Raw genomic sequence first — 27,662 nt, forward strand, 5'->3', positions numbered from 1 at the left:
TCCCCTCTTCTTGGTTGTCTGCTTCTTCTCATAGAGACAAATACAAAGAAGTAATTTCCAACAAATCTGTTGGCACAATGGCTTTCAGACATGGTGGGACTACCAAACTAAAAGCATTTATGAAGCTTGTTTATTGCATATAATTTAAAGTTTGACAGAATAAAGAAAAGGGGAGGAAAGCTTTAAAGCAAACAGAGTGTATGAAGGGAATGTAAGAGAGAGATAGACAAAGGTTATGAAGAAATATGGTGCTATGCACTGTGTTACATCTGTCTTCGAGCAAAGAAATCCTGCAGAAAGTTGATATCTCTCACTGCCGTCTGACAGACCCTTCTTCACTGAAATGAGGAGATAGAGCAAGCAGAAGGAAGTCTGCATGTACTGTATGCACCAAAAGTAGGGAAGCAATTGAAAAAGTCAAACAATGTAAGGAAAAAAAGATGAATAATTAAACCCTTTACATTCACAGGTGCAGTAAGGTTTGCACATTCAGATCTGTATTCATGGTTCATTATATGTTTCTGTGTGCTCTTAAGTTCTTAGAACACAAATACCAAATAGAAGCCAGACAGAAATCCAAAATGTGGAATAAGCAGTGAGAGCAAATCATAAGTGTGTGGACGGTTTTAATTAAAAAAATATTAATTCCCAATGTTACGTACTTCCTTTACCTCATCTAATCTGTAAGGCTTCAATCCCTCACATAGCTGGTTCAGTAGCGGGATCTGTCATGCCTCAGCTGGATAGCTGAGTTCCCTTTTTTGTTTCCCCTAGTGTTTTGTCTTGTACTTCCTGTTTTATTTTGATACTCACCTCTTTTCTCGTTTCAGGTTCCTCACTTCCTGCCCTCATGTGTCCTCCCCTTGTGTGATTACCTGCCCTGCCCTAATGTGCTGCACCTGTGTCTCATTGTCTTCCCTCTCCCTGAGTATTTAGTCTCTGTGTTCCCTCCCTTCTGTGCCAGTTCGTCTAGTTCTATATGACTACGTTCCAGCCTTTATTCCCCGTGTGCCTTACTCGTATCTTGTCTAGTTTTTGGTTTTTGACCCTGCCTTTGCCCACCGATTTTGATACCTTTGCTCCGCGGACTGATCTCCAGTGTACCGACTTTTGCCTGATTAAAGGACATTGTGAACTCACTTACTGTGTCAATCTGCATCTGAGTCCGAGCCATTGTTCAGCCCTGACAGGATCAGCCTCAGCAGTGGATGCAAAGCAATGGCACTAATAAATAGGAGGAAATAATACTGTATTGATTCAGGGTGAAATACTATTATTCACAATGGTAATTTCTTAAATTTGGGAAACATGTACCAGTAAGGAACTCTTAATGAAGAACACTTTGATTTGTTCCAGGAGGAGATTCTTTAGGGAGGCCTGTTTGTTTGGCCCCCTTTGAAACGGGTCCTCCTTTGTCACTTTGATGGTACATGTCTGGGATATAATCTACACAACCATATCAAAATAATGTTATTGACAGTTCAGTTCCACAGACCAACACAAGCATCACTGTCAAATCACTTTAAAAACTCTGCATACTGCAGAACTGTAGATGTAAAGCATGTGTGGCGAGTGGAGGGGTGGGAAAGGGGTGTACCGACAACGCCACCTGGGGAGTTTCGCCCCAGGAGATAGTTTATGAGATGGATAGATGTTAGATGGTTAAATTTACTATACACAGGTCTACACAGGTCCGTATACCACGGGCAGAGACGTATTTAGAAAAGTAGAAAAATAGTTTATTTTACAACCAATTAAAATATCACTTGAACAATACTGGCTCGTAATTACGTACTGGGGCCACAGAGCAGAATGAACAGGGCTGTGGAGGCTACGGCGGCCCAAAATCAAATCAAGGGGGAGGAATAACTAACCAAAAACACCCGTGACACTGCAAACACACACACCCGCAAGGGGTTCGTGAAGAATATACCACCAGGAATTGGGTCGCCGCCTGGCCCTCCGCACCTGTCCACAAAGACAAGAAAGCAAGTTATAAAACTGGCCTCCCAGTTAATATGGCCTTTGATTGCTACCTAACACACACACACACACACACACACACACACACACTATACTTTCAGTAATTAACAATGAAACAAACCATCAACAAGGTAAATAATATTCCTTAAACAACAAACAAACAGTCAATAATGTTCAACAAATTAAACAAATGAATACAAAATAAATCTTTTCAAGGTTGATTAATGAACTTAACAGAATCCTTAAAAATAGCAATAGGCCCTGACACAAACTCTGCAAAGAGCCTTAGTACGTCACTTCCCCACAGCTCAGAAGAGCTGAGGAGTCAAAACGGCTTCAGTGAGCCAAAACAGTCAGGATGAACCAACGCAGCCAAAACAGCAGTGGGTCCAGGAAATGGTGGCTTTAATAGTTTCTGGGCCTCACCAGCAGGGCATTACAGAGCGCCGAGAGGTCTAGGACAACAGAGCAGGACAAAACAATCAGTCGGGAGCAGCATAACAGGCTGAAACGAGAGGCGGACGACGCCGACTTACCACGTGGAGACCGCGCCACAACGTCGACCGGCCCCCAGCAGGGCAGCCTAGCCCCGTGACTCCAGCAGTCCGCCACACTGTAGCAGAAACAGCCATATCACCAAACAGTCAACACGTGAGTGGGAGAGAAAGCAGCAGTGTGCGCCAATGCCCCTTACCCGTGCGCCGAAGGAGAGCGTGCGTCGTTCTGGCGACACGCCAAAGACGCACCGATGCTGGGCACGCTACACTGCGCTGAAGGGCAGAGCGTGCGTTATTATGGCAAAACGCTGAAGACGCTCTGGTGCCAGCACGCCACACGGCTTCACCACGCCACTCCAGGCTACAGCCACCACCACGGACGAGCGGAACAGGAAGAGAGAGAGAGTGCGCCAGGTGTACCCAGGCCCCTATATATAAAGGTGCGCTCCCCGCCCACAAATCAGTGCCACAGGGTGACACAGCGCCCCACTGTGAGGAGGAGTAAGCCGTGCTCCGGCCACACATGTAAATAAGATTTGTCAAATCATTGAGAAATCTGTTTATCATAATTAGTGGCAACATTCTGAGAGTGAATGAGAAGGTATTGGTTGCAAAGATTGGGCCTACTCTGTTAATGCATATGTTGCAGTATCGGTTGCTGATATTTTGTGCAAATTCCAAATTTGACCTACTTCAGTGTCATACCATTAACAGATCAAATCTCCTTATTGATTTCACTTCACACAATAGACTAAAAAACATCATCCAAATGCATCCTCTGAACAACAATATTCAAACCCGGCCATGTTTTGTTGAACAGCAGTCTCTGAAGGTGCCTGTACAGGTACAGGTGTGTCCTGCCTGGTGCTCCTAGCTGATGTTCACTGTACAGTCCTTTAGCTTAGTTTTCAAAACAATCAATGTAATCAATTCACTGACTCCATATAATTACTGTGATGTTATACACTAAATGGATAGATGAGCTGTATGATAATGACAGCAATATGTTGGTCCAAAAATAGCATATATGTATCTATGTATACAGGGAAACACAACATGTCATCAAACCACACTCATGTTGTCTGTGCTGGCAAGCTAGGAGCTCCATACTGTTTGGCAACATAGTTCTCAACATGGCCACCAAATGATGGCCATATTGCACAATTTGTCCTAGAAGAATTGGAAGAAATTAAGAAATCAAACTGAGAAAAACAGTGCCACAAATGAACTGAAACTGAATGAATTGTTAATGTCAAAAAACATTTAAAAAAACTCTTGTGGGTCTGCCATGTCCTACAAGATCTACCAGTGGGATAATGGGATGGGGGTGCAAAAAAATACAAGAGGAACAATAGCTGCACTTACATACACATGCTGTTTTCTTTGATTGAAATCATTCTGATTGAAGATTTCAGGTCATCTGTTTACATGTGATTTAACATGGTCTGGTGTTCACATGCAACAACATATTTAATCGGAGCAGCTGTGAAATATGTACGTAAATGATGAGTATGTCACACTTTCTAAATAGTCAACTTTTCTCTTTGTCACAGTTTTGATCAGTGCCGTGACGATGGATATCCTCTGTTCATGTATTAAAAACAAACTCGTTGCAAAGGACCAGTTCAGTTTGGAAGTGTATCCCAACTCTGGGCCTCCTGTAATGATAGCTCTCAGTCAAGGTACAAGGAGGTCCACTTGGGTGGGTTTGGACTGAAAGTGACTAAATCATAACAGGACCAGTGCCTCCCTTGATTTCCTCCCCTGAAATTGTCTGAAGTCAGGTCGATTTGTTCAGAGCAGAGTTAAACTGTGACAGTGTGTTTAACCTGCAGCACTCACTAAGTAGAAACTGTCTTGCCTGTGGTGGCTGCTTTGTGCTCTTGCTGCTTAGTCCTACACATGCATGTGGCATTCTTTGCCTTGCCCTATGTTTCGTTTCTTGCTCGCAGCTGCCTGTATAACTCTTGGTTGTTGAATTTGTGTGCAGGGACTTCCATCCTGTGAGTAGCAGTTCATATATGTGGGTGAAGATATGTAATTTGCTTGTGAGCGTGTTTTATTGCTCTCGTGACATATGACATAAATCTGTAGCCATACATCACTCCCTCTCTGATGCAGCCACTCAGATCTTATTCTGATCTGAGTGGCAGAGGCAAAAATCTCTGTCAAAAGAAAGTGTTGTGGTGTTTGTTGACCACCTCTAACCCACTCATAACCTGAAACTAGTCATTATTCTAGTTTATAATGGCTCACAGCACTGATGAAATTGTAGAGTACATAGTGGGGATTTAAGACCCTCTGTACTAATAGGACAACCCCCCACAGGAACTGAAGGGAGAGAGGAATGGGTATGACATGCAGCAGAGGTCCACAGCTTGTAGTGAACCAGTGAAGTTGAAGTAATGTGGTATGCAAACTAAACACTAGGCTACCAGAGCATTTTAACAAATCCCAATCTAGTATAAAATCCACTTCTCAAATTGGAATCTTTTTGTATCCCTTATTGGATCTCATTAAGTTTAACTCTCATCATTTGACAGTTATTAAAATTATAAATAACAACAACTCAAAAATTCAGTTTAGATCTGTGATCAGCTGTTGTTGGGACAAGAAGCCAGAATTACTACAGTTTTTTAGTGGCATTGATATTGACTTTAATGATGTTAGCCTAATTAATCTTAAGAAGAACCCATAGCTCCAACCTGAAAATGAAATGAGAAGCAGAAGATATCAAATGCTGATTATTGATTGACCTTGATTGTTGTGATGCACTGAAATAACACCTGGAACATATTTACTTATACATCAGATTTTTCTGGCCACTACTTGCTCCAAGTAATGGAGATCCTCAACGGTTGGAGATGCTTTGTTTGGGACCGGCAGCTTGTCCACATGCACAAACCTGCATCAGGAGCTTGGAGTAGGCTTATGTGGAATGATGAGATCAGACACGAAATATCCACTGTGTTCATACTCTGTTTTCACATAGAAAATCTGCTCCACATAGTTGGCTGACTGAAATCAGATCACAGCACGAACAGTTATTTAGGTCACTAGGATTTTCCACCCCCTACTTCTTCATAAAGAGGGATTATATAGGCTGTTGGATGGCCTCCATGTCCTTGAGATGGTACCAGAGAGAATGGTCATTTTAAAGATAAAGGATCAAGGTTTTAATTATCAGATAGGTTGGATTTATGTGTGAATCAGTTATACTATAATATATACTATAAGCAGTATAAAATTGATAGTATCACATAATCTCTTTGAATAGGATGTAGATTGCAACGGAAATAAATTATAAAAAAGAAACGTTTTTGAATGACAGCACATATACTGTACCAATGGACTGCAATCCTACTTAACACCACAGATTTGTACTCGATACGGATCTTTGTGTCTGAGGAAAATTAATAATTTTACCAGGATTTGTTAACATATGTACAACATGAGACCTCACTGATGTCTCATTTTGACTGCTTTTAACTTTTACCCCAAATACTCTGATTCTGTGTCCAGCTAAGAAAACATTCTTGGGAAACTTTGTTAATCATCATTTACTTTCATGCAACTTAAAACAGGTGTGGTTAAAATTATTTGTCATTACCATCCAACACCAGTCCCCAGCTTGACTTATCACCTCCACCAACAAGCTGCATGTTACTTATTTATACTGATTTTAATATGCACTGTACTATCTTTATTTTAATTTGACTTGCAAATTAAAAATTGAACAAACAAAAAAGGGCATGGCATATAAGGTCAATACCAGAAATCATTCAATCAGTCAACAATTGAACAATTTAAAACACCTGGGATTTGTATCCAAGTCCCTGTAGGTTTCTGGTGTGGATTTTCTGTGAGATTCCTTATTTACTGTCTCAATCTTGCCTGATTCATGACTTCTTCCTAATGATCTTCACTGAGTTGACACCACATTTAGCTTGATCCTTCTTTTATTAGTGGCAAAATAAAGCATTAGTGTACAATGCAGCATTATAAGACTGTGAGACAGCATCATTCAGTTTTCCTCTTTGACAAGAACCCCCTGAGGACCATTGGTAGGGATTCATCTATTGAGAGCCAAGGGATCAGAGAGCTCCAGCTGGGCTAAGCAGCCCACCAGGTCCCCTGTGATAGGCAGTATAATAGCAAAACCAGTTAGCTCTCTCTCCTGGCTGGATCCTCCGGTCCCATTGGAACAAACCCAATGGGAGGAGAGTGAATGAGAGCACGGGAATGAAGAATAAAAAGTCAAGTTTTCTGAGTCACTGTAGACCAGACCTCCTCTCATCTTGGGGTCTGGAGAAATGTTTCTGATTAGCAGGGAATAGAGCTTACTCTCTCTGGGTTTCAGTGTGCTTGGTATGCAGGGGAGGCTGTCGGCCCATTGAAATCATACTTACAGATGGCTGGCCCTGAGCTCACTGCCGGGTCCTGGAGCACCCTTTAACTGTTGTGGCTAATGAGTGGTCCTGCTGCCCATGGTATTGCTCTGACCCAAGAGCAAAGCTGATGGTAATTGGCTGACTCTGAAGTGCTTTTGTGCAAAATACTTGAGACTTGATTCATAAATTTGCTTTTTTGAAATCGACTGGAAATGAAGTTTGTTTACAGAATTGCACAAATTAAGCTTAATAAAAGGTTTCTTGGTTCTGAAACTAACTTTATTTGTAAAATAGGTTCAGATGAGGTGTAGGTATGAAGCAAGTATCATTAGCCGTAATAAAAATGTACCATTTCCACTTAGCTTTTGCTGAGTTCTCAAGAATCCAATCCCCACAGCACAAATGAAATATTCAGTAATGCTTTCAACTCAATTATGGGAAGCATGCATCTGTATCCCACAAGATTTTGGTAGCGTGATTCCTTGCAGGCTTGAAGACTTTCAGCTCCACTGAAGAGAGCCATCCCAACTTGTTCTTACCTCTTTTTGACAGTAATGTCTGTCAGCGCTAATGTCTGCCCGTCTGCCTGTCACACAGGGTTGATTCTGACTACCATGGTGAGAGGATCCCCCCCCTGTGCCATGCACTGTGGAGAGAGAGCCTCAGTCTTATCCTCCAAAGGCTCATCACATAAGAAGTGGTAAAGCCACCAGAGAGACTCTCCCCAGGGGAAAGGGATATGTTTCTTTGTGTACTTTGTCTTCTGCCTTCTCTCCCTCTCTTTCTCTTTCTCATTTTTGCTCTATTTTTCCTCTGTTTGCCTTTCTCCAGCTGGCTGAGGGAGAATCCAATCCTCCCAGGGGCCTATGATGGAAGAAAATCTCAGAAGTTCAGAGTATAAACAGTCACTGTTAACATTTGAGACTACGGTGGTTAGGAGCATGAAGGGGTTCATTGTGTGCTGCATGTAGAGGAAATAGTTCCTAGCTAAACACTGTTGTCAATCTGATCACGGTTAGTAATATTAGTGTTATCAGAATTAGTTGTGAAGCACTTCACTGAAGGACTAGTTTCTGTGCAACATACTGGCGCAGCTAAGAGAGTCCCGACTGTGATCTACTTTCCATTAGTGCTGAACGCCTGGGGGACTTCCTGAGCATTTGTTTGAGTGTTTGTTGGTGTGTTTTACAGCCGAAATGACAGAATATCACAGATACATCCTGTACAAGCTTTTAGAAAAGTGTTATTCAATATCTCACTGGTTTTATGTTTCACTACTTCATGCAATTGCTCAAGAGAGAGTTTCATCAGATACCAGATCTGCTGGTAAATGTATCATCCAAATTTGTCTCGTGATTTGTCCTATCTGAAAAGGGCAGCCGACAACCAGGGAGAGACAATCTGACAGCTTGGAAAGGCAGCAAACATGGAGAAATTAACCCCACTGGGACGTCATGGGCTGACAACTCAAGGCAACATTATAAAAAGCATATTTGTTACACCCTTACTGATACAAATACTCGAGAAAGAAGAATAGCCTTCGAGGCTGCAACAGCAGTGGGGAAAGATGACTCACAGCAAGAACATGTTGAACCACACAACAGCGTGGTCATGATAACAAATGGGATGAGCACAGAGCAGGAAGCTATAAGGTAGTGGAGTGAAGAAGCTCAGGTCCTCTTCTGCAGATGAGAGAAAGTACTCACTCTAAAGGGGCTAAAAATACACATGATGAAGAGATGCTTGCCAGGCCAAAGACCTTGCAGGGAGCGTACATTAAGTGTGTCAGGAGTAACTTTATTAAAGTGCTTAACAGAGAACAGATGTAAAACAAGACAAGGAAAAGTTAAAGAGTGTGAAAGAAGGGGTTCAGCAACTGCATCAGAAGTCTCTTAAGAATACAAGGGTTGAAACTGAAAACAGAAGGCCTGTGCTACTGAAACTAGAATAAACAGTATCAACAAATTAAAGCAGGTGGTATCAGCATTTTACTCCTGTCAGTTGAGAATAAACGTAACAAAAGGTAGACATATCATGTTTATATGGGGATATGCTGAAAAGGTTAGATAGGACTTAGGATCAAAGTGTGAAAGGAAGCAAAGCAATAAGGTCAAGCACAAGAGAGGAGAAAACAGCAGGCAGCCATGGATTTAAGATGTCTGGTATCTAGAACAAAACAAAGAGCTGGAAGGATTATGATTCAATAAGAGAAAAACTGATTTACTATAGACTTTAATGTCTCCTGGAAGCTAGAAGAAAAGATTTTGCCTCATGTGGACAACAAATAACTAAAAAGAAGTGGATACTGTAGCTAAAGGCAGACAGACTGGATTTCTGTGGCTGCTTAGAAAACATAAATGTAATTTCAAACCAGATGTACTTTCAACGTTTTTATTGTTGAGCTTTTTTATTTATCTAGACACCTAGATATTGTCGTCCTTGCAGTCTTCCAAAAAGGCTATTGGCAACACTGCAGTTCACACCATTTTTTTTGGCAGGGTGTAGAGAGCCTCTGTAAAAGTGTTGTGAGTGGGGAAATGCTGCAGGGTGAGCTTCACTTTTTGTCACTTAGGTTGTAAATGGATAGAAAAAGAAGTACACACTGAAAAATGCTACTGCAAAATAACTGCATGCCAAGCAACATTAAAAAAAAATATTGGGATGAAGTCATGCCCTTCAGGAAAAGTCATGCATGTAAGGAAATGTCAACTGTCAAAGAAGAAACTCAAAGTGCATCTGATGAGAGATTTTATATTCTCGAGGAAGCAATCTCAGCAGTAACTGAGAGGTGTGTGAAAGGTTCAGGGGTAGGGTACGGTGAGAAACTCAAAGACAAAACTATGTGAGGCAAAACCGAAGTCTCATCGGTGATTGTGCATAAAGTGTAAAATTAGTACAATACAGTATTGTCAGTAAAGAGAAACAAAACCGACTGTAATTGAAGGTCACAGAAGTCATGGCACCACACAATTGCATACATAAAGTTTCATTTTGGAGCCCCGAGCTGGAGAGAGTCTGAACAGATGAGTGGCCAACTCAAGCAGGCTGGGAGACTTGGTGTTAGAGCAACCTGGGAGTCTCTCCTCCATCTGTTCAGATCAGTCTCATTAAGTCGAACAAGCGGCCCACTGCTCCTCCACTCAGTGCACTCTCTTTATCTCTCCTAGCCCACTGCTGTCCCGGGGCAATGATTACATGAAGCCTAACCTTGTAGAAAATGACATTAGAGAATGCAAAACTATGGTAATGGCTCAGCAGCACGGTCCACTGACTGTCAGTTAACCCTCGCCTATATGAATGCAAATGCTAACATGTGCATTTAATGGTAGTGACTTAATGGTTTTTCCACAACTTTTTTTCTTTTCATTGGGTGATTATGCATAAATTTTCTGACTCTGCATGTGTATCTTTGCCTGGTTAAAATGTTAATAAACAAAAATCACCTCTTAGGTCTTATGTACTACTAATTTCTTTTTTTACTACTAATTTCTTTTTGCCAAATGACTTTTTTGTGGAAAATTTAATTTCAGGCTAGATTCTGTTCAGTGCCAATGTTTTTCTGGGGATGGAAGTGGTACGCTTTTTGTACTGCACAGAACTTAAACAAGGTTGCCAGGATTAATGGGTGGTCTACAAAGCACTGGCTCTTGTTACTGGAGTCCAGGGTTGGCCTCCCATCTCTATGCAAGAGTTGATATTGTAGGAAAATCAAATGTAATCATGCCAGTGAATGTCTGGCAGTTATGCTGTGTATGAATATTTTGGGACCTGGTATTTATATTTATTAAAGACATTTCAGGCAAGTCAAGGTCAAGACAAGTCAGGTGCTGTTATTCTATTTGTCTAATGTATTAGCTGTTGGACATAAGTATAATGTAAACATATTTTTTTTGGAGAGAGTGTTGGATTTGGTAAAGCAAAACTAATTTGTGTGATAGATGGAGCTCTTCACAAAGCAGGAAGGCAGGACAGCTGAGAGTAGAAACAGATGTTTGATTAAAGACAAAGTCACATCAGGCTGTCTGTGTGTGATGAAGAGGATGTAACAGGTCAGTTGCTGGCAGGGATGTGGATGACATGGCTCTTCTTGGAATTCCTAAGTGAACTTTGAGTAACAGTGGAGATGTGTAAAATAGGGAATGGCACCATGATCTTTTTTAAATGTGTTTTTTTGCATGCCCTCCTCCTCCTCAAGGACACTCCAGCTGGGTGGATGCTTACTGTCACAGAAGAGGGGACCCTTCCTCTCAACATGTCTCCATCCTGCTGCACTTTTTGGAGAGCTTGGTTTCTGGAGATTATTGAAGCTGAATGCAGTGTGTTGCAGGAATACCAATGAGAGAAGCTGACTTTCTTCACAGCAGAGTCAGAGGAAATGTTCTGAGCTTAGATGTCTTCTTTATTCAGCACTTCAGTGGGGGTTAAGAGTAAAGAGTGGACTCTTTCAGAATACTCCAACATAAAGAATAGTTAGAGGTTGGACACTTGCAGATCAGGAATGCACGTCCTCGAGTTTCAAAATAAGCACAGTCGGGGATTTTCGTTGCACTTTATTTTGTCTGTTAATACAAACTTTATTGAAATGTTACTGTCACACCCAATATGTTTATGGGTCATGGTTTCATTATGATACCTAGACAGTGACATCACTACAGATACCCAGTCTTGTCAAGGAAATACTCTATTTAAGTGAAATATTATTTCAAGTATTTAGTTAGAGTATGGCCCTGTTCAGACCTGGTATTAACATGCCTCCTCAGTGATCTGATCACAAGTGGTCAGCTCAGTTTGGCTGTTCAAACTTTACAAACAGGCTTTATAATGCATCTCCACAGGCCTCTTCAGTGACCACTTGTGATTGGATCTCACTTCCCTGCTTCATATACAAATAAACAGGTATGGGTCATTGTTTTTAGACAATCAGACAGAGGGCTCTGTCTTGCCAATGTGCCTCTGTATATATGTGTGTGGATGAGTGAGAGAGAGCAGTACAGAGGGGTTGAGCAAATAAATGTGCTGCTACAGCTCTACAGTGAAATGAGGTTTTAGTCATTAGAAATAGTAAAATATTTTCGGTTCATTTTGAAACTGTGACAGGACTAATTCATCTGTAGCAAAGGACATCAGTAGAGTAGGTGGTCCTTCAATGTGGCCAGGACGCATTTGCGTTCACCCTGGTAAATGAATGTGGACAAATGTGGCCCAGACCATCTCTGAATGTGGTCTGAGTGCATCCTGAATGCGGGGTGGTCACGTTCACACCTGTACTTAGAGCTGTCCACTGATGATCGGATCAATCAGGATGGATGTTAATACTAGGTCTGAACAGGGCCTATGAGTGGATAACATGGCTTTGACCACAGCATAGAGCTGAACATGATGAAACAGCTGGAAACGTGTTTGGTAGTAATGCATGTGGACACCTGACTCCTCCCTCTTCACTGCCAAACTAGTTTTTTTAGATGCAGCACTTTAAGGTTTAGGTTCTTGGAGACTTCACACAAAAGGCTTTTACTGCACAGTATGTAGCCGGAACCCTCACAGCTCTTAAATGCGAACACTGCTCCAGCAGTGCAGCATGCCTGAAGGTCAACGATCACAACTGGGACTCAAAGGAAAGTTGTAAAATCCAGAGATGTGTGAACATAAAGTCAGTGTGTAAAGGTCCATTCAGTGTGCAAGCATCCATGTTCTCTCAGTGTAAAATTTTATCATGAAAGCTGTGAATCAAACATGTTCTCTCAACTTTAGAGTCAATCAGTCAAGAGTCACTGACTCTCTAAATAGGTTTTTTTATATAACTGCTCAAAATGTTTAGGTTTGTTTTGTGAAGCTTTCAGTGAGGGGCTTGAGCTGACCCTTGATGGTCACACACAGACACGCAGCCAAGCACAGATGTATTTGATGAGCTGTGTGTGAATCTTTTTGATATGTGAAACATTTGATATCATCCCATAACTATGAGGCATGTGTGTTTGCAGGTGAGAATGCACATCTGGAATTTCCATGTCATTGTGGAACATCATAGGAATCAATTCTCATAATGCATAAAAATATTACTGAGGCTGCAACCTTGAAACTTTGTGGACTACTACTGTATGTGTTGTGGAAGAGCCATCATGAATATGGGATGTTAACCGTTAATTAGGAACTACTTATTGAGCGGTGCTAATGCCTAAATTTAGAAGACATGGATGTTTTGGAGCGTTTTTGTCCTGAATGAGCAGACCGACAGTAGAGAAGTTCAGTGCAGCTGTGTTGGTGTATTTTTATGGCCAAAGCATATTATGGAAACACCACCTGCACACTCCAGGCTAACTGCAGCCACTCCTCTGTCCCCTGCCTGACACTTTCTTCTGACGTTGTGTCTGCGATAGAGCAATTTTCTAATCAAGGTTTAATTAGAGCGGGAAAGCTCGCCATCTCCCCTCTAAATGATCGACAAAACAGCTAAATTGTCAAGCCTGTGGAGTTTCTAATGGGAAAAGTTGAGGAGCCCTCTGTGGAAATGCAGCCAATGAACCGACAGCATAGAAAGAAGGATCATGAATCTTCTCTCTGAAGCAATTACAAAAGCTGCCGAATGGACTTTCTCTAACCATTCTTCCTCATAAAAGCAACTCAGACCACCTAATTGTTATTTAATTTGACTTTGTGTTTTACAGCTGTCCAAACCTCACTGAAATGTGAAGTGGAAAATTCAGAGACAGGTTATGGATAGAAGCACAGGACTTGACGATCATTGGCTTTTTGCTCGAGGAGCCACATGAAACAATGTGACAGATGTTGCTGGACTGGGGCTAATACCCGCTGAATGCCATTGCACTTTGGGTAATGCAAAGTAGCTTGACATTTAAGGAGCAGGGGCTGCGTGTAATTGGAGCTGCGGCCTTTCGGTGGCTCCTCTCCTCCCACTCTGTCAGGACAAAGCCAACAGGGCACCTCTGTGAGAAATACCGAGCCCACTAAATGAACATCTGAGAGCCAGGTCAGGGCAAACTGGTCACATTCACTGCCTGTTTTTTAATGAAAGGAGTAGCAAGAGATTCTGCTGCTCAACAGTGGAGAACAATTTACACTGACAGTTTGGTTTAAGTAAGGTACATGACTTAAACATCTCCTTTGTAGTGATGGGGAATCTGTGAAGTTCCAGGAGGTTCAATCTATTATAACCAGGGCAGAACTGGAGCAACAATTCATTCCTGATAGTTAACCCTGCTTCAGACTTGACTTAACTCTGTCCTGTTTAATTTGTTACTCCAAAAAAAGTCAGAAAAAAATGTAATTTCAATGGCATCATAAAAGGGCAATAAACTGATATTAAATGGCATATTCATATGTGATCCTGCTCATAAAAGTATGCAGATTAATTGCCCCTCTCTCAGAGATAAAAGGGCAGGGGGTAAGAGAGGATTTACTGCCTTAATGACCAAAGTGATATAATGCTGTCTGTCTGCAGGCTACCACTGCCCATATGTCATCCCTGAAAAGATGTACTGCAGCCAAGTGAGCAAATCAAGGACAGCGATTACGATGATAGTGAAAGTAATAATTTTACAGATGACATGACACCAACACAGACTTGAGGATAGTGACCATTTAACTCTTGGAGCTTATTGTGCATAAATGTTAAAGCCATATTCCTAGTACCTGCATAAGCTTTTTTCTTTAATTTTCACAGTTACAATAAGCTGATAGTTTATAGCCAAAAGGTTCATGGAACTGTGATCAGAGTATCTGTAGAAAATATTAGATATAAGACCATGACAAAAAATCCTTCATTTCATTTTCATTCATTTTTTCATTTTATTATGCAAAAGACATCTTGACCAGAAAGTTTATGAGATCTTTTCTGTACATTTCCATGACCTTTTAGACTTGAAACATTCAGATTAAGAACTGTGTTGTATGTTTACGTCTTTTGAGAAATGTTGTTTCATATCTCAGCATCTACAGAGACACAGCGGAAGCCTTGTACCATATAAATAATTTAGAGTCTAAATCCATGGCCTGCTTGCTCTTCATCAGAAAGCTTCAGTTCCCATGAATGCACAGGGGCAGCTCTGCTCAGCGATGCTTTATGAAACCACTGTGTAAAATACACAGTCATTTCCTCTGACTGTTTGGGTTGAGGGCTGTTAGAGTCCATGACCCTGTAATTCCCCCCTCTCACTCTTGTAGCAGGCCACCCAATTACACTTTTACAGACTGCTCCAGACTCCGTTGCTTGGCTCAATTCTTTGCAATTTCCCCCGTCTGTCAATATGAATTGAGATCTTGTACAGATGGCCCCATTGTGGCAGTCAAAATGATATATTATATTCAACGAGTGTCATATCAAATTACCTGCAAGGAAACAGCTTCTATAGCATGCCAATAAAAGGTAGACTGTGCCCAAAGGCTGTGATTGCAGTGAGTCCAAAGGGGAGCCGGTAGGAGGACAGAAAACCTCTGAGGACCATAATGAGATGTTCTTTGTATAGACTGTGGTGATCACAGCTCTTTGTAGCCCTCACATGACTACACCTCCTCACTATCAAATCAAATTGCTGCTGGCTAATAAATTAAAACAACAGGGGGTTTACCCCCCCTCAAGCCCATGACCAAATCAATAGTGTCCCCTCTTGGCTGACAGCTTAATCGCCTGTACTGCCTGAACCAACAAAATAAAAGCCCATTGTGCTGGCCTAGCACTTTTTCTCCCCTCTCTCCCACTCTGACCTTGCTAAAGCCAATAAACTCCACTCTTCTTCCTCACTCTCCCCCCGTTGTGTCTTATTCAGAGGACAGGGAACCAGATAACACATGTAATAAGTGCGTCCATCCTGTCTATCGATGGGAGCGCTGTTCCAAAGTAGATATTAATAAAGAAAGGGTGCTTGACTGAGGCAGGACAATGATTTTGCTTGATACAGATATCGATAAGAAATTCAATAGAAGCTGTTGTCAGTAAAAATCAGGCCCAGTATTGGACCATTGTCTGCCTAAGATCCTCTGGTGTGCTTTGGCTGATAGCAGGGCAGAAGTGACCCCAGTGCAAAATCGATGCAGCCGCTGCCTTCTGAGAGCAACGCTGTTTCTCACTCGACTGCCTTTTTGGAAAACACAGTCCAATCTGTCTTTATTGGCTTCACAGTAAGTGTTAAGGAGAAGCTGCTGATCCAGTCTTTTGGTTAATGGAGCACAAACCTAAGAATTAAAACTAAATACAGTAAAAATGACAGAGTGCACAGTACAGTGCTGCATTCTCATTGTTGTTATACTTCATTGTTGTGGCCAGAAATGACATTGACCAATCAGGTAAAATAACATAAACATGAACTTGCAGTGCCTGCCACACCTTTATGAACCCTGATCTAGTTCACAACCACGCACCCACCAGGTCTCCCACCCCAACTCCCACCCACCTTTTACACAGTGACTATGCTGATAGGGTTGCTATCAGCATCTTATTTGTAGTCAGATCGTCCTGTTGTCATCCTGTGAAATTGCCAAAAGCAGATATGAAGTTCTATTTACAACCTTTAAAAGCAGCAGGCTAAGAAACAGAACTTATTGTTGTCTGTCTGTCTATTGATCTCCTCCACTTTGTTTAATCACAGCACAGCACAGCACACAACAAGCAGTGCTTTATTACAATCAGCTGGTCAGTGTGTGTGTGTGTGTGTGTGTGTGTGTATGTGTGTGTGTGTGTGTGTGTGTGTGTGTTGTAAGCATCAGTTATATATATGCAGTTATATATGTGAATCTATGGCAGGGCAAATTAAACTTAATATTAATTTAATACCACAAATAATAATAACTTGATGTATTAATGGGAAAACAAGACAAAAATCGTCTTGACATTGGCAAAAGCATAAATTATTGACGATGGCCCTGATCATTGTCCATTGGACCCTAATGCTGGAAATCAAACCAGTATGGCCCATTCTCACCTTTACCCACCAGAGCTAAGAGCTTTAGTTGTGTCTCCAGTGGGTCACTTGGTTGAGTTTGGTTGGACAACCCTTGACTTTGACAGAATATTTTGTTTTGGTTTGTTTTAGATGGTTGAACATTGGACTCTTGTTTATATTGAACTGAGAAAGCACTTTTGAACTGACAAAAAGTCTCTTTGACTGGGGTTAAACTGAAATACACAAATAGTGCTGCACTGTTGGGTGAAACTAAGTTTATTTATTTCAAATTTATTATCAGGATAAACCCTTTGAGATGTATTCAGTAGTGAAATGCAGGCGTAGATGGAGGTGTCCCCTGAAATGAGTCACTGCTAGTAGTTCCCATCTCACTGTATTTGTTTATACGTCCCATGAGGGACTTTGAAGTGTGATGGATTAACATGCACTGTAAATGCAGTTGTCACTTCTGAGCCCACAGATAAAAGTGCAGTCTGATGAAAGATACTCTCCCACATCTGTCTGCTCGTCTATAGTCTTTTCGACTTGTTCTGCTCCAATTAATACGCCGCTAATTCTATAAATATAACAACAGCTTTAATTAGGCCTGCTTGTAATCTCAGCACTGTGAAACAGATTGCCACAGGTAAAGAAACAGCCCATAGAAATGACATTGTGTTCTGCCGGGGGAGGGGGTGAAGGTAGGAAATGAAATAGAGCGATAAAATTGAAATGTGATCCCAGCGGAAATTAGCATGCTAAAATGGGTCTGAAAATATTTATGATCCCATCACAGCTGTTTGTTTGTTCATCTTTTTTAGCTTTTTAATTACTGCCACTGCCTACAATCCCTCATTCAGGGGAGCGTCACAGGTGTAGTTTGGTGGGGACACACTCACTCAGACTGACAAATACACAGCAAGATACACAGTACCTTTTTTGCAGCAATGTGACCAGAGATATGTTTTTTATTTACATTTAAAATTACATTTAGTAGTGCTAATCATTAGAATTTAAGGACCCAGAAAAATGACTAACAAGCTTTGAGACCAATTCACTGCTGCACCATAAAGCAATTTATCGCCTAGTGTTGTTTGCTGTTATTACAGTGAAAGCTTTTTCAAAGAAGCAGCAGCAGCAGACATTTTAACTAGTCATAGCAGGAAAAGCACAGATGTTAGTAATAACTTTAACAATGGCTCTGTTCTACTAAAGTGCTCTAGTAAGTCATGACAGTATGACAGCAAGCACAACACCAGGACCCTGAAAGCAAAAGAGCTCATTCATTCATCATTCATTTAATCATTTAGACCTGTTTTAGAACAGTTTTGATGTACTGTACTTTCCTGTGCATTGAGTGGTATTTATTGTCATAAAGTGGCTGGCTACATTGGCACTAGCAGCCATGTTCTATACTGTGCATACATTTTTTTAATGATTTTGTTTGTTTATTTAGCTAAATGAGTTACCTGCTTAATCCCAACATTTATTCCACTTTTCTCTGGGTTATATAATAGTATATTGGAACCTATAGTTCAGCTGGCTTTTGTTTTTCGGGACTGCTGGCTGGTCTTTGAAATGCATGTGGTAGACTAATCAGAGTTTTGTGCTGGTTTTGTGTCACAACTTTAGCACCAAAAACACAAATCAATCAATCAGATAAAGTGATGCATAACAATGTGCACTGGTGCCTGTTGTATGGACCCAAATTTACACTAAAAACTCACCTGGAAAAAAACCCAATAGACATGACTAGAGTAAATTAGTTGTAAACGATGTCATTTGAAGGGATGACTATAATTAACATAGAGTACATCAGCACAGAGGAAAGAGTGACCAATTGCTATCAACTAAGTGAGAAGAAAAACCCTGCTAATGTCTTCGTCAATTATATATATAGCTCATAACTGTGTGTAACCTGTGAGTTTCTTGACATTAATCTAATGGCTGGATTTAACAGCTACTGTGCAGATAAAGATTGTTCATATAAACCATATCATAAACCTGTGACATATGACGAATTGCTGCAGACCAAGCTATTTAATAGCATGTAATCTAATTACCCTTGGAACCACCTGGACTTGCTTCAACATTAAACTGCAGTTTACCTTTTAACTTTAATCAATAATTTAACACTCAGTATAATGACTGCTTTAGTTTAGATATTCATATGCAGTTTGCTGTCTGTACTTTCAAATATTGAAAGTAATGGGATATTTTTAGTTTGTGGTATTGATACAAGTAATGTTCTCAATGACAAAGCATTTATGTTTGAGTCTGGATTCATGATCCATTAGTATAAGTTAAATTGAACTGTTGAATCTTCCATCACTTGTTTGTTGTGTATAGACAAATACGACTTAGTCTAATACATTAGACCACCTACACATGACTTTACCTTTAAAATCAAAGTGAGAAAGTTTCAAATTTATTCTCAATGCTTGTATCTCACAATGTGTACTAAACAAATTAGACCACTTAGATTATTTTTTTTTTAACCCATGGTTTTCCATAGAGTAGTTTTTACGCCTACATTATTTTTTTTTTTTCATTTTAGATCTTTAAAATTAACTAGTATGGACAAACATAACAAATCCCTGCCTGAAGTTGCTTACTCAGCTTTAAAAAGTGATTTCTACAAAAGAGAAAGTCGTGTTGTTGTATACTTAAACATGCATATTCATCAAGAAAAAGAGAATGTGTTGTTGGAGCCAAGTGTTTAGTGACTTTGGTGAGTAGGTTTCATTACTGCACATGGTCTGTAATGAACTATAGTGAGACATACCTTGAAAAAAGTATTGCTTATAAATTTCCCATTGTAGAAATAAACTTTAAGCTACACTGTAGTGCATTTTCTCTTAATACTATTTAAAAATGAAAAATAATCTGGAATCAAAGGATTAAAATGCTGAAGCAATTGGACACGTGATTGACACAAAATACAAAAATATATCATGTATGTAAATGCATGTTGAAAACCTTGCAGCAAAGCCTTCATTTAGCAGTGCTGCAAAGTGGTTAAATGACATGCAACATGCAAGATGAAGTAAACAAGGTGAGCGGTTAGCCTGGGAGCAACTGTGGTTGGAGAGTTTTCTACCATTTATCTTAAATTGCGAGTCATAAAATTCCCCTGTGGCTTCTTCCTGTTCAGAGTCAACTTAATTGACTCCTGTTTCATAACAATTCATCTGTCAGACATAGAGAATGCCTGCCTTGTAGTTGCTCACAGATTCTCCCATGTGTTGCTGCCCAAAGAACTCCCCATAAACTGCACATTGAATATTCATCAGTTAGAATTTGCCTTTTTCTCGCAGGAATATCTTCTGAATAAAATGCACTCTTCCCCTTTCTCTGTGCAGCTGGGCTGCTCAGTCTTGCATTGGCTGAAAACACAAGAAGGATTTTCATGTGCATAACACGGTGCCCCCTGCTCTCTCCATGTTAATTTGCCAAGGTCACAGAGAGTCAGTAGCTTGTGCTATTTTGATCCTGCAGCCCTCCATCAAGAATGGCCCTCCTTATTAAGGATGGCGCAGCTCTGGTGATCATGTGGTGATTAATATTCATAAGGAGGGAGGCAAGGAAGAACCTCTGCCTGCCTACCAGCTATTTTACCTGAGTCTACATTGGTTTTATGTAAATGCCTCTGCAGCTCTGTATACATTATTGAGATCAACTGGGAAAGTTAGAGGACATATGCTCACCCACAGATGTTGTTAAGACTTAATGGAGATAGTGCTTAAGGTCTTTGCTGTCACATTAGTTTTGCCTGCATGTAACAAGCTCTTCATATCATGTAGTTCAGGCTATAGTTATCTTTAAGGGATGTATCACAGAAGATTTTTGTGCTGCTGTTAAGTTTTTGTTCCGCAGCAACTCTTTCATGTCACTGCTTCTCTGTCAGAGCATGCACTGACGTAGCAGCAGTGATGCCATAACAGTAATATTTTGGCATCATTGCTGTGTCCAAAATAGTTTTGGTGGTTAGTACCAAACGTTGGAAAAAGAGAGCCTGACTATGGAAACAGACTGCCAGAGGAGCTGCTGTCAGGGGGGCGAAACTGTTTACTGAGGTGAGCTTCTGATGAATCTCAAAGTTATTGGACATTTACACTGCAGTGCAAATCATTAGGAGAGTGTATATGGGAAAAAGTGTATTGAATTATTAACTATCTATCTCAATAGCTGTCTTAATCGCATGAAATCTCTCACACTGATTTCTAATAAGACATTCATGTCTGAAATGGATGGTAATGGCCTCAGGGCACGGTGCTAAGAACCTGAACCTGTCAGCTGTTCATCTGTACTGAATATCTTTATTCTCTTCCATGATTCATCATAACCTTTTTCATTTCTGTAGCTTTTTGAAACTGGAATACATTTATTGCTTTTAAGTTTACATGTGCTTAAGGTACATGTATCCATTTGCGTTTGAACCTTATCATCCACATACTTAACTCTGACATCATCCACTGTCTGTGCAGTGTGTTCTCTGTAAGTGGTCTCTGGATGGCAGAGTGCTCAATGGTATGATCAGAGCCTGGAGCAACACAAACTGTTTCTCTACACACTGACAAGAAGCCTATTAAGATAAGTATAGGTGTCACGGCAGCCCAACACCCATATAACACCCCTGGTTTGAATTTGGCAGGGTACTTTTGTCATCCCATTCTCCAACCACGTTCTCTGTCACTTGCTGTCTACCGTCAAAAAGTGCTAAACTGTCAAATTGTTCACTAAAGGAACACACAGAGGTTTTGCACCAGTAAAAATGGAAAAACTGCACATTTAGTCTCGTGCAACTTGTATTTTAAGGCGTTCCTTTTGAAAGCTGCAATATGTGGAAGAATGAAAATGCAGTCATTCATTCTGTAGATTTATCATTAAAGACTCATCACTGTGGGAACTTCTGGGAAAAGCAGGTGTAAAATCTGCAGCAGGTTTATCAGACACACAGAGGTTGAGTGACTAGTGAAGTTGAAAACATAAATTATAAGAGGCATCATGAAGTTATTTTACTGGAGCTCCACAACAGTTTAACAAACTAATTTTTTCTTTACCCTTCTGTTTCCCACACATGCATCCTGACTTGTAATGGCTCATATCAAAGCAGACAGTAGGTCTGTAGGTTGTGCAGACATGCATATGAATGTGTTGCACCTTCTTTCCAGTTCTTCCCAAACCAGCTCCACAGGGTTAAAGTCTCACTATTTCCTTCTAATGTTTTGGCTCATTATCTTGCTGTAGTGTACCCCGACCAACCAGTCTGTATTCCTTTTCTGCTTTCCCTTTTCTCACTATTTTGATAACAATATACAGTTTATTTCCTGCACTACAGTATTGTCCTAACAATGCATTATCATCACCTGGTCAAACCTGTCACTGCTAGCATTGCTGCATGACTGTGCTCTCTTTTATACCTGTGAACATGATACGTCCTGGCTGATCTGGACAAATCCAGCTGTTAAATCCAGTAAAATGCAGCCGGGTTGCATTGAGGATCTGGCTGTATGTTTCAAGTGACACAGTAAACTTGAACCTGCTTCCTCCATGTAGTAGAGCCCAGATGACTCTTTTTCAGCTATTCTGTCAGTTTGTATAAAATCATTGGAGGCATGAATTGAAATAAAAAATTGATTTCAATGTACTATATGCTACAGTATTATAAAGGTAGGGAAGTATTACAGGTTAAATCACATGTAGAAAATCTGTGGTGGTAACAGGTAATAGGTGGGAGCACACTGCTGTAAGATGCAGATTGGTGAGGCAGCTGGTGCAGCCCCTTGGGTGCAGCCTCTCCACCTGGAATCTCTTTGGGGCTTCACCTGCTGTTCCCGTGGAGAAAACAGAGCGTTTTCACGTGTCTGCTCTCAGTCAGCTTAGTGCGAAAGATCAAATTGCAGCTACAATCTCAGAAGGGGTGACACTTAATCAGGTTCATTAGTTATGAGGCACCTGAGACTGACTGACATGGGAGGTTTGTGTTTTTGAGGTTGCTGTTCGAATGGAGGCAAAACCTGTGAGTGCAGATGGAGCAGGGCAGTATTTTTTTCACTTCCTCTCCAAATTTCCAGGCCGACTGATGCTTCTGACAGATGACAGAACACTGAATCACTTAAACTGTGCAGTGATATAATACTGAAGAGCAGTTGTGGAGGTTTCAGAGGGGTGAGTTTGTTATTAATGTAATGTATCAAAATGATGGTATCCAACGTAGACCTCCTGTTTGGCAGTGTGTATTGTGCTGGCGCTCTGAGAATGGGTTTAGCCAGTTTGCTCGTGTTCATTTATGGCTTAAACAGCCGCAGCAGTGAATTTCAATATTGTTACTGAGTGGTTCATTTCCTCGCTTGTACAGGCTACATAGCTCTGTGCACAAGATACCTGTAGACAGGCGCAGCAGAGGCCGAGATGGGGGAACAAAATTGGTCCAATTCAGATTTTATAGAGCAGCTTTTGTTTTGTATTGTATTCTATTATCGGGGGGCTTGCTTTAGTGGTTCAGTGACCACTGATTTTCTGCCAGAGCCCATCACATTCAATAGGCTCTGGCTCCCCCTCCCCACTCCAGATAACGACAGAAAGCATTTCTCAGGGCTTTTAAACACTTCTTGGAGACTTATCTATAGCCCTGATGGCCTGTCCACAATAATCCATTTCAGCTCTGCACCTCCCTTACCTTTCTTATTGATAAAGTGGCACTATTTCATTAGACTTGAAGATGGCAGAACAGCTCTTAAGGGAAATATCTTGGCTTTTTTTTATTATTTTAAATGGGTTTAGAGGGCAGAGAGAAGCCGTCTGAATTATATGAGCTTTTATTTCATAAACTCACTATCCTCCTCTCTATTTTCCAAATATCAGTCGAGGCATATAGCAATTTAATAGTCCCTAATAAAATTCTTGTTTAAGTTAATGTATCATTAAATTGAAATAGAATGGTTTATATGGTGTAATTTTCTCTGTTGTGCTGAAGGAGCTCGAGCTGCTATCAGATCCTGTGTGTGCGTGCGTGCGTGTGTTTGTTGGGTGGGTTTATTGACACTTAGCCAGAGAAGAATAATTGAAGCTCTAAAGAGAAATGAGAGAGAGAGACAGAGGGTGATGGCAGGAAAGAGAGGAGGAGATAGAGGGTCTAATCTATGGGGTGTCAGCCCGATGCCAGATGAAATCCACCACTCCTTTCATGAGGAAAGGCCTTGAGGTGCGGATCTAATAGGAGGGTTTGGGAGAGGGATGGCTCCAATCTACAGGTCAATCCTGTTCAGATTTCTCCACCACTGAAAGGACAGAAGGATTATCAGAGCTGGAGGTGTAGGCGAACCGTTTGGGCTCAATTCAAACTCTCTGGGACACTTCTAGCTGGAAAAACCTTATCCACACTTGCTGTGTGTGTATGTGTGTGTGTGTGTGTGTGTGTGTGTGTGTGTGTGGCTGTGGAGGTGATTTTAAAAATTCATAACACTAAGGCAACATTTCATTAAAAGGTTGTCATGTATTTGTCACATGAATAAGGTCATGGCAAGGGGATTGATGAAGGATGGATGAGGATGGAGAGCATGTCCAGGACCAGCAGTTGCCTACGTCTTTAAGGAGCTAATGCTGTTATCTCCAGGAGTGTACCTGTCACTAATCTGATTGTGGTCCTTTCATTCTCTTCATGGCAGATTGATGGTGAATAATGAAAGGCGGTGGTGCCCAGACAAAGCACAAGGCCATAGGGATTAGTTCCCGTCCAGGAGACATTGATTTGGTTTTAATGCTCACAAATATTGATGGACTGCAGAATGGAGGGGCCCAAATACAAGACTGGGTTTCTCTCACAACCAAGGCTCTCAATTTCCTCCTCTGGAATCTATGGTGTCATTCAACCATTAAAGATGAAAACTCACCAGCGCTGTGAATCAAAAAAAAGTGTGTGATAACAGTTCCACTCAGACATTCATCTACTGTGTTTCTTGCTGTTTTTAATGCCTGCTGATTGTGGGTGGCCCTGCCTGGCTCCAGAGGAGCTGGTGTGCTGCCATGTTTGCACACTAACTGGCAGCGGAGTAGGCACAGAGGGGCCAAAGATCTTTGATGATCAGTGGAGCAAAAAAGAGAGAAAGCCCTCTGGAGGAATGGCTTTCATCCTTTCTCTCTGTATCTCTCTATCTCTATCAATCTCTCTGGTTATAGTGATGCGTAGCAACCAGCAACACAGAATAGACTGAATCATAGAGGAGAGCTCTTAACTCAATTGTGCGTTGTACAAAAGAGGTTTTGTATTCATTGCGTATGAGCAAGCTGCACATCAAAAGTACTCATTCAGATCATTCATTCACACAATCTACCCACAGGCCATGCCTCGATGTGCTTGTTTATGTGCTACCTGTCTGTGCAGCTGCATGTGTGAGCATGTGTTTGTGTGCGATGCTGCATCTCAGGAAAGACTGCCTGTCTGCCAGGGGAAACTGGTGAGACATCAAATATGGGAGCAATGCAGGTCACTCCCTGGAAAAATGTGAGGCTTAATGGAGTCAGGCTGCCATGTCCTTGAATCCCAGCATTCTTCTCTCGTCCTCCCACTCATCCCCAGAGTCAGTTCAAGCCAGTTATCACACAATACATCCAGGCAAAGACTGGGAATGACACGCCAAAGAGCAGAGGGCCGTTAAGCCTGGGAGGAAATTGTTCATTACCATGGACATGTCTTCCGTTCTCTCCATGCAGTTATAATGTTATTACTCTGCAAGTCTGAGCCTCAGTCACCGTCTGCTCTGCACTCAGAGCTGCCGGTCTATCTCCTATGGCGTCATCACTCAGCTCCAGTGATGAGTTGATTGAGCTGTAGCTGTAATGGCAGATGCCTGTCAGTCTCACCGAGTCTGACGGATGGGCATTAGCTCCTCAGTCGACATGTGAGGAATTGTAAGAGCCCCCATTTTTATCCACCAGGAAAACAAAGGGGTCAGTATAACTGAGAGTGATAGCTGAGAAATAAGTCACTGACTCGCACAGAAGATTGATTATCTATATAACAGAGAACAGATTCACCCAATTGCAGTTTTATATCTTCCAGAAGCTGGATCCAGGTTTTTTTCCATTTCATCAACAGTGGATTAGTGCGTCTGTTTCTCAGGCTTCCTCAGTTATAAATTGTGGGGATGAGATGAGTTGTGCAAATAAATTACCTTGATTTAGTTTTTACTGTGATATAATTAAATGTGAAATAGGTAGCTTCAAAGACTCATTTCATTAGACTAAAACTGAGGGATGTGTCAGTTTAGTTTTTGGACACTGATTCCTGATTTTTTTTTATGAGCACCCGATGAGTAATGACTGACAATCTAAAGTGTTTATACTGATATACTGATCCTATAACTGTTTATACTGATTTATACAGCCAATATGATTACATTTTGGTGATATCCAGAAAATGTGTGATATGTTGATATTTAGTTGACATGTTTACCATGTTCTCTGTGCTGGTTTGGTGTGTTAGCAATGAAAACATTTGCTAATTGGTACAGCAGAGGCTGATGGCAATGTTAGTAATTTTATAAACCATAAACCAAAGTATATGAAAAAATCAAATGAGCCAGACAATGGTGCTAGTTTAAGATAGTTATTCAGATATTATTATTCATCCTCTGGAGAACATGGCACGCTTTGCATGTTAAAGTTGTGAACAGGTCTATTTTAAGCCAAACCATAATCTTTCCCTAAACCTAACTAAGCAGTTTTATTGCCTAAACTAAATGGAGCTGTGACTGAAAACTGAAGCCAGAAAGCTGAAGGCAAACCTCTTCCAACAGTGGATGTACAATCCACCCAATGGTTGTCGAGATGTTTGCGTGTGGACCATAGTGGTGGACTGACACTGGCATCTCTATAGCCATGAAACTCACATGGCTAAAAATTGTAAATAAAAACCCAATCCACAGATATTTAATTGTCAACAATCCTATCTTTCAAAATCTCTCACATCTCAACTTCAAAATCAAACTCTCAGTCGGTATTTATGTTTGTGCTTTGCATTTCTGTGTGTTGTGTCTCTGTCTAGGCATGTCATATCTTCAAAACACCAATCTGAACTTTCATGTTCACATTTCACTGGGACAGCTGTTGTTGTAGTCTATGCACTTATAAATGTGCAATACAAGTGTCCACAAATAAGCCTTTAAAGTACTTGTTTTGTCAAGATCATGTTGTCACACTGTGCGACCCTGGCAGCGACAGTGCTGCAGCAACACTGTTAAATACCAGAACCTCTATGGGGCTTGTGGTACAACTTGACAGTAAACCTTGACTTACATAGCGGGTCTCTTGTCATCTCTCTGCTGAGGATGCCCTGAAATAATGAAAGCTTTATCTGACATCAAGGAGAAGAAAGAGCTCTAGCAGTACTGAGAGCAAATTTGTTTGAAGATGAAGCTTCCCTCAGGACCCCCACACTGTAGAAACAGAAACATCTTTTAATTCGGGTTCAAATGCTTTATGTCTGCTCCCTCTTATTTGGCAGCCTTGTCCATTTTGTTACTAACAGATAAGAGGGCATTTATCTTTTGTCTTTGTAAAGTAATACGATGATTAAGTCAATTAAAAGCCAGTCAATTTTCTCTGTGAGGAAAAGCTTCTGTGACATTAAATTATCAAGCCGTGGTGCTCTCTCTTTCTCTCTGTCACACACAGACAAGCACACTCTTTGTTCACTCAGCTGTATTCATTTGTCAAGGTACAAGAGCACAATGTCTAACACTGACAGATAAAGTGATACACATGAAACAGTTGTATATTAATCAGCAGTCCATTGCAGTATTTAAGCTGTTCATGTCAAACAGTGATTTTCTTCAAAAAATAAACAGACCCTAAGAGCTCCACCTCTGCACTGGTTTCATTCAAGACAAAAA

General features: G+C 41.0%; 2 long non-coding RNA genes across 2 annotated transcripts in view; both read left to right on the forward strand.

Annotated features, from left to right (window-relative positions):
• Window positions 1-27,662, forward strand: part of LOC139607405 (uncharacterized) — a 156,041-nt gene that overhangs the window by 65,163 nt on the left and 63,216 nt on the right. The window lies entirely within an intron of this gene.
• Window positions 1,196-7,458, forward strand: LOC139607406 (uncharacterized). The gene is made up of 3 exons (XR_011684848.1): window positions 1,196-1,572; window positions 3,015-4,066; window positions 4,105-7,458. It is a non-coding gene; the product is annotated as an uncharacterized lncRNA (long non-coding RNA).

Source organism: Trachinotus anak, unplaced genomic scaffold, assembly GCF_046630095.1.
Source record: "Trachinotus anak isolate AG129_WGS33_773 ecotype Australia unplaced genomic scaffold, CSIRO_AGI_Tana_v1 ptg000024l, whole genome shotgun sequence".
NCBI classification, from domain to species: Eukaryota; Metazoa; Chordata; class Actinopteri; order Carangiformes; family Carangidae; genus Trachinotus; species Trachinotus anak.